At 38.5% G+C, this 7,488-nt stretch overlaps 1 long non-coding RNA gene across 1 annotated transcript; it reads left to right on the forward strand.

The window, feature by feature from the left end:
• The first annotated feature begins 2,433 nt into the window (after window positions 1-2,433).
• On the forward strand, window positions 2,434-6,757 carry LOC126427384 (uncharacterized). Its single transcript, XR_007576657.1, has 3 exons — window positions 2,434-2,543; window positions 5,675-6,062; window positions 6,425-6,757. It is a non-coding gene; the product is annotated as an uncharacterized LOC126427384 (long non-coding RNA).
• The last annotated feature ends 731 nt before the right edge of the window (window positions 6,758-7,488 follow it).

Genomic DNA, 7,488 nt, shown 5'->3' on the forward strand with positions numbered 1-7,488 from the left:
TTTCACCAGAAACAATGATGATTGTTCACAACAGACCACTCACTCACTATTCATAGCCATATTTGAAAATACGGTAAATTTTTTTGAAGAAACTGAAAGTAGAAACATTAATTTCTTATGTGAGGAAGTGAATGTAATGGGTGAACAAAAGAAACATTACAGATATTAGCTAGATTTTATTATATTTTGTAGTATTTTATTTTCAGTATCACGAGTGTCTTGTGCTACCCTGTCCTAATACACTGCATAAGATTAGTCCATATTTTGAAACACACTAAACAGGTGAGTAGCTAGGTGGCAATTTTCTGTTGTACAAAACAGAAGATACAGTTCCTTTGTGAATCAGATTATGTTGTTTCACTAATGGTTGACAAAACGCACTTGAAACTTTATTTGGAGTACGCAGGAGGTAACATTTTGGAGACTGGATTCAGTTCTAAAATTGTGGCGACTAGTACTCAGGTTTTTATACCTCCAGTTGATGAACACTCTACTTAAGAAAATATTTCATAGGCATAATTTGTTTTAATTAGCCTGTGTTGTTAGTGATAAGATTTCAATTAACACATGTGCCACATCATTCCCCTCCTCAACTGTCAAATTTTTACAAACACCCCTGTGATGACACAAAACCCCTCTTTGTGTTTTATGTTCTGTTCACATATTAAAATGCGTCACAAACAACTGAATCAGTAAGAAAGATACTGATGAGAAAATAAAGTACCCACAGTTTGAAACAATTTCAGAAAGTAAACAATTGCTTGTGACCAAGTTCCCTGCTGTTAAAAAGGTACACGATGGAGTGCATCCACAGATAATAAAATCTGCCAACAAACTTAATTTAAAGGCTCTTTGTAAAAGCATCATTGAGCAACAAAAATGCCAAACCTGTGCTTAATAGTTTCGGTGAGATCGCTTAGTTAGCCTTGGAGGAACATTATTTTGCTGAAAGTTTTGAGAGCACTGCTAAATTCATCAAAATTAATTTGTACATGGTGGAATATTCTAAATGTTTGATGTCCTGGTAGATTATCCGTTTCAAGGATGCACTGCAGAAACCACTTTCCGGTATGGGAATGTCGTCCTGAACACACATTTGAATTACAAAATAACACACTTTGGCCACTTCAGATTCCATTCGCAGTCTAGAGACGACCAAGTACTGCAGCGAGGACACGAATTTTAAATATGTTTTGCCATGAAATGTTCAGACAGGTGCTGTAGAAGCGAGATTTTGGAAACAGCGAACAGTGGAAGGATCTCAGTGATTGGTATCTTTGGTATCTTGAGACAGATTTTGACATTCAATTCAAGGTTAGGTTTTAGATGCTGCTGTCCCTGAAAATTCCATCATCCGCTCTTGGGGAAGTTGGAATAGATTCAGATTCTTTTATAACTGACTTTGAAGATGATGTGACCTTACCTCCAACAAACATTTACGGTATAATCGATTTCAGTGAGGAACAAATTCAGTCTGTTCAGGAATACTTGCCTGTTTTCACATACTTGTCAGGGTATTATGCCAGATCTGTTCCTAAGAAGCTGAGATGTGAGACATCTAAAACATATTTAGAGCTAGATAAAGTCTTCTAGTAATAGAAATGATGAACATATAAGAAACACAGACAGAAATAGGTCGTATTGTCATAATAATGAGGTTATTAATGATGTTATTTTTACTTATTTGAGATGCTCTCCCCAGAGAAATTTGCTGTTGATGCAATTAAAAGAGACTGCTACCTAAGGGAGTTGTCTTGTAGTAAGGTAGATCACACAGACTACAGATTTCTTTAGCGTGTACCGGTTGTAAAAGTAGTGTGTAATATGTTACTCAATAATTATGTTAAAAAAATTAACGATAGCCATAACGGTACTAACAATAAAAAGAGAAAGTTTTCAACTGTAAACTAGTTTGGAATAAATTTTGTGACATTTTAACAAACATTTACATTTGTCATTTCCCCTCAGTCCTAATTTTCTCTTCTCGATATGCGTAATTGCAGTTTTAACACTGAATATGTATAATACTAAGCCTATATTTTACTTACAATGAATCTGTAAAGAGGTCAACATCTTGAATACAGGTGTTAATACTACATAGTTAACCAACACGTACTGCCGTGAGCAAAACATTGACTACCGCGCTGCCATCTGTTGGCGACGACAGGCAACAGCTGTGTGGCCGCCGTTCGCCATCCTGTAGCAGCCGACAGCTGGCAGGCACGTTTATTTCGCATTTTGGCGTCAAATCGGAAAGTATTTGAAGTAGAGCTCAAACCTACAACTGTATATCTCTTGTTCTTTCAAGACCTTTATATAAGCGAGCGATTGTTTACACTACTTATTCCAAGAATATTTCATACTCGTTCTTATAGTTCGTGACAAATGCATATAGTTTACAACTTTTCCGAGTATTTATTTCCAATCGCAAATGTTATGTTAATTTTTGGCAGAGGCCCAAACCAAACACGGTTTGGGCCTCTAATCAGTGCTCTAGATTCGCAGTGTATGCGCGCTCGCGCCAGTATGCTGAGCGTGAAGAGGTTGTGTTGTTGTTGTTGTGGTCTTCAGTCCTGAGACTGGTTTGATGCAGCTCTCCATGCTACTCTATCCTGTGCAAGCTTTTTCATCTCCCAGTACCTACTGCAACCTACATCCTTCTGAATCTGCTTAGTGTATTCATGTCTTGGTCTCCCTCTACGATTTTTACCCTCCACGCTGCCCTCCAATACTAAATTGGTGATCCCTTGATGCCTCAGAACATGTCCTACCAACCGATCCCTTCTTCTGGTCAAGTTGTGCCACAAACTTCTCTTCTCCCCAATCCTATTCAATACTTCCTCATTAGTTACGTGATCTACCCATCTAATCTTCAGCATTCTTCTGTAGCACCACATTCCGAAAGCTTCTATTCTCTTCTTGTCCAAACTATTTATCGTCCATGTTTCACTTCCATACATGGCTACACTCCATACGAATACTTTCAGAAATGACTTCCTGACACTTAAATCAATACTTGATGTTAACAAATTTCTCTTCTTCAGAAACGCTTTCCTTGCCATTGCCAGCCTACATTTTATATCCTCTCTACTTCGACCATCATCAGTTATTTTGCTCCCCAAATAGCAAAACTCCTTTACTACTTTAAGTGCCTCATTTCCTAATCTAATTCCCTCAGCATCACCCGACTTAATTAGACAACATTCCATTATCCTTGTTTTGCTTTTGTTGATGTTCATCTTATATCCTCCTTTCAAGACACTGTCCATTCCATTCAACTGCTCTTCCAAGTCCTTTGCTGTCTCTGACAGAATTACAATGTCATCGGCGAACCTCAAAGTTTTTATTTCTTCTCCATGAATTTTAATACCTACTCCGAATTTTTCTTTTGTTTCCTTTACTGCTTGCTCAACATACAGATTGAACAACATCGGGGAGAGGCTACAACCCTGTCTTACTCCCTTCCCAACCACTGCTTCCCTTTCATGTCCCTCGACTCTTATAACTGCCATAAGGTTTCTGTACAAATTGTAAATAGCCTTTCGCTCCCTGTATTTTACCCCTGCCACTTTTAGAATTTTAAAGAGAGTATTCCAGTCAACATTGTCAAAAGCTTTCTCTAAGTCTACAAATGCTAGAAACGTAGGTTTGCCTTTCCTTAATCTTTCTTCTAAGATAAGTCGTAAGGTCAGTATTGCCTCACGTTTTCCAGTGTTTCTACGGAATCCAAACTGATCTTCCCCGAGGTTGGCTTCTACTAGTTTTTCCATTCGTCTGTAAAGAATTCGTGTTAGTATTTTGCAGCTGTGACTTATTAAGCTGATAGTTCGGTAATTTTCACATCTGTCAACACCTGCTTTCTTTGGGATTGGAATTATTATATTCTTCTTGAAGTCTGAGGGTATTTCGCCTGTTTCATACATCTTGCTCACCAGATGGTAGAGTTTTGTCAGGACTGGCTCTCCCACGGCCGTCAGTAGTTCCAATGGAATATTGTCTACTCCGGGGGCCTTGTTTCGACTCAGGTCTTTCAGTGCTCTGTCAAACTCTTCACGCAGTATCATATCTCCCATTTCATCTTCATCTACATCCTCTTCCATTTCCATAATATTGTCCTCAAGTACATCGCCCTTGTATAAACCCTCTATATACTCCTTCCACCTTTCTGCTTTCCCTTCTTTGCTTAGAACTGGGTTTCCATCTGAGCTCTTGATATTCATACAAGTCGTTCTCTTATCTCCAAAGGTCTCCTTAATTTTCCTATAGGCGGTATCTATCTTACCCCTAGTGAGATAGGCCTCTACATCCTTACATTTGTCCTCTAGCCATCCCTGCTTAGACATTTTGCACTTCCTGTCGATCTCATTTTTGAGACGTTTGTATTCCTTTTTACCTGTTTCACTTACTGCATTTTTATATTTTCTCCTTTCATCAAGTAAATTCAATATTTCTTCTGTTACCCAAGGATTTCTACTAGCCCTCGTCTTTTTACCTACTTGATCCTCTGCTGCCTTCACTACTTCATCCCTCAAAGCTACCCATTCTTCTTCTACTGTATTTATTTCCCCCATCCCTGTCAATTGCTCCCTTATGCTCTCCCTGAATCTCTGTACAACCTCTGGTTCTTTTAGTTTATCCAGGTCCCATCTCCTTAAATTCCCACCTTTTTGCAGTTTCTTCAGTTTTAATCTACAGGTGATAACCAATTGATTGTGGTCAGAGTCCACATCTGCCCCTGGAAATGTCTTACAATTTAAAACCTGGTTCCTAAATCTCTGTCTTACCATTATATAATCTATCTGACACCTTTTAGTATCTCCAGGGTTCTTCCATGTATACAACCTTCTTTCATGATTCTTAAACCAAGTGTTAGTTATGATTATGTTGTGCTCTGTGCAAAATTCGACAAGGCGGCTTCCTCCTGGTTAAGGAGTGGTATATCAACTACGATGCGGAATGACGCTAATAGGCCATTCATTTCCCAATCGAGAAGCGCTGTTACTGATGGCTCTCGAACGAGCAAGACAGAATTACTCTGCAAGAAATATAAAGGCGCTACAAAATATTTTTATTTATTATTTTCCGTTTCTTCCCACCCCCTTGCTTTCTGTGATTGTTTGTGTGCGGTTTTTTCCTGCCTGCATGTGTAAGAGTGAAAATTACATGTAACAAAATGTCTCAATTATTTTAAAGAGTTATGAATGTGTGTTTCCTTACTCATTCATGATATTACACGAATCAATAGATTTCAAAATACTTGCACTAATTTATGCGCTGTTTCTTTAAATGTGTATTTGTATGAAACAAAATTTTGTATATAAGTTTTAGCGAATTCGGTAATTTTCCAGTAACGGAAAATGAACATGGTATGCTCTAGCTATATTTTACAATTCGTAGTTCACATCCGCACTTGTTTTCCATTAAAAGGTGTTAATGCTTTCTGTGATGAAATATATAACATAAAACATTCACAGACGTAGATCTCTAACTGTAGCACAAAAAGGTACAAATTACGATTGAGGTGTTGTCACTCTAAGAACCTATGTTAAAACTACAAAGCTGCTCTTCAAAAAAGGATATTGCAAATATGAGACTTACAGTGATAATAGGCATAAGTGAAGGCAATTATGAACACATCTATTTTACGTTATTTAAAATGATAATTTGTTTCTAGGTGGCATTGCCTGACGACGGCGAGCTCTACGCTACAGTCTGCCCATCGAGTATCGATCGATCGTGACAAGCGCGAGACTGCCCGCCGTGCTGCCATCTTGGGGCGCCGGCTTGCAGCACGGTGTAGTTGCGTGGCCCGCCGTTCGATGGCAGGACCAGCCGTAATAGTAACATGTCTTAACCCATTGAAGTTCTCACAGTCGCATCCATTACGTACTTTGTTTTATTTACACAGCTGATATATGTGTTGTGGCTTCGTTGCAGAGGAAATTATGAAAATGGGCCACGAGTAGCGGTGTTTTCCTCTCTTAAATGAGCAGAGTTCCAACAGAACTGGATAGCTGACTGCAATACATCGTGAAAATTTCCAGGTTACACAGAATTAGAAGGTAAACTCAGCATCTTACAAGTCACTTAGATTGTGTCACAGTACGAGTGCTTTAATATAAGGAGCATGACCAACTTGCTGTGTATTCATGTTAGCATGATGTCCAGTTATTCAGGAACAAGGCAATTTCAGTTCACCTGATGCCAATGTATGGCAGAGCAAGTTCACTGTATACAGTACTGAATCACTAGCAGACTGTAATTTATTTATGCAGCTTTATAACTCAAAATTCCGAGTCGGTATTGATCGATTTGTTCTGAAAGTCACCGACACTAATCGCATGTTTGCGTTAGTATTAGTGGCAACCTAGCCTTTGGGCATTTCATATGTAGCTATTAAAAATATTTTTGTCATTATTTCAAGGTCTGCGAGCTCCATTTCACTGAGGACCTCATTCTTCGACAGATCCACAGGACAGAAATATTCTGTGCCTCTTCTGAAACCTCGCCTTAAACCAGTAACTGTACCATTGATTCTGCCTGTCTGGAGTACCTTTCGTCACCTTCTTGTTCAATGGAAGTGCGTGGAAAACAGAAACGTAGAACGAGCTATTGCAGCTAATGTAACAACTTATGCCTATTATGAACAGGAAAGATATTTCGTGGACTTGAATGGCTTTCTTTAGTACATGGAGGGGATCAAGGTGCCTGAAGACTGCGTACTGTAAAGTCAAGAAGTGTCATTAGTTTTGCTCTAATAGAAACGACACATACTCTTACACTTTCATGTCCTGTTGTGGTGAATACTGGCGCGAGTATGCAGTTACTTGTTGGTAAAAGTGTAACCACAAAATTTGATACATGGAAGTTCCCATTAACTATAAACCATTTCACTCTGGTATGTGTAACCTGGGTGCAACCGACCTGCAGGCAGTTTTAACTTTTAATTACTATATGAAAGGCTTAAAATTGTGGTACGCTCTCTTGTAGTATTCAGTAACACATTAAGTCTGTGTCATTAGTTTTAAGTGTTACTTACATTTTCGTCTTTATACCACACACTTACATAACCTGGGTCCTTGGAAACCTATGGTTTATGTTGTAGCGTTATCAAATTAGACTGGGTTGTAATCGATTACATTTTGTTGATATTCAGAGAATGCATTATTGGTACACCTAGACATTGTTGTCACTGCAGAAAATGTATTGTTATGACTTGCAACAGATAGTGAAACGTCCCCTTTGAACAATTATACATGACTGTGCTTAAACTGATACACAATATTTTTTAGCGCAACGCAATCTGATTTTCAATAATCCCTACAAATGAATGGCCCTGACTAACATTAACCTATACCTTTCACAAATCACTTACCTCACAAAAATCTTCGTTACTCGAACTACTGGAATACAGCGAGCGCCACTACTGCCAGCTAAATAAAAGATTCAAACTACGGAAGGCACTAACTACTGATAGGCATAGTTAGC

The sequence above is a fragment of the Schistocerca serialis genome, chromosome 11 (assembly GCF_023864345.2).
Source record: "Schistocerca serialis cubense isolate TAMUIC-IGC-003099 chromosome 11, iqSchSeri2.2, whole genome shotgun sequence".
Lineage (NCBI taxonomy): Eukaryota > Metazoa > Arthropoda > Insecta > Orthoptera > Acrididae > Schistocerca > Schistocerca serialis.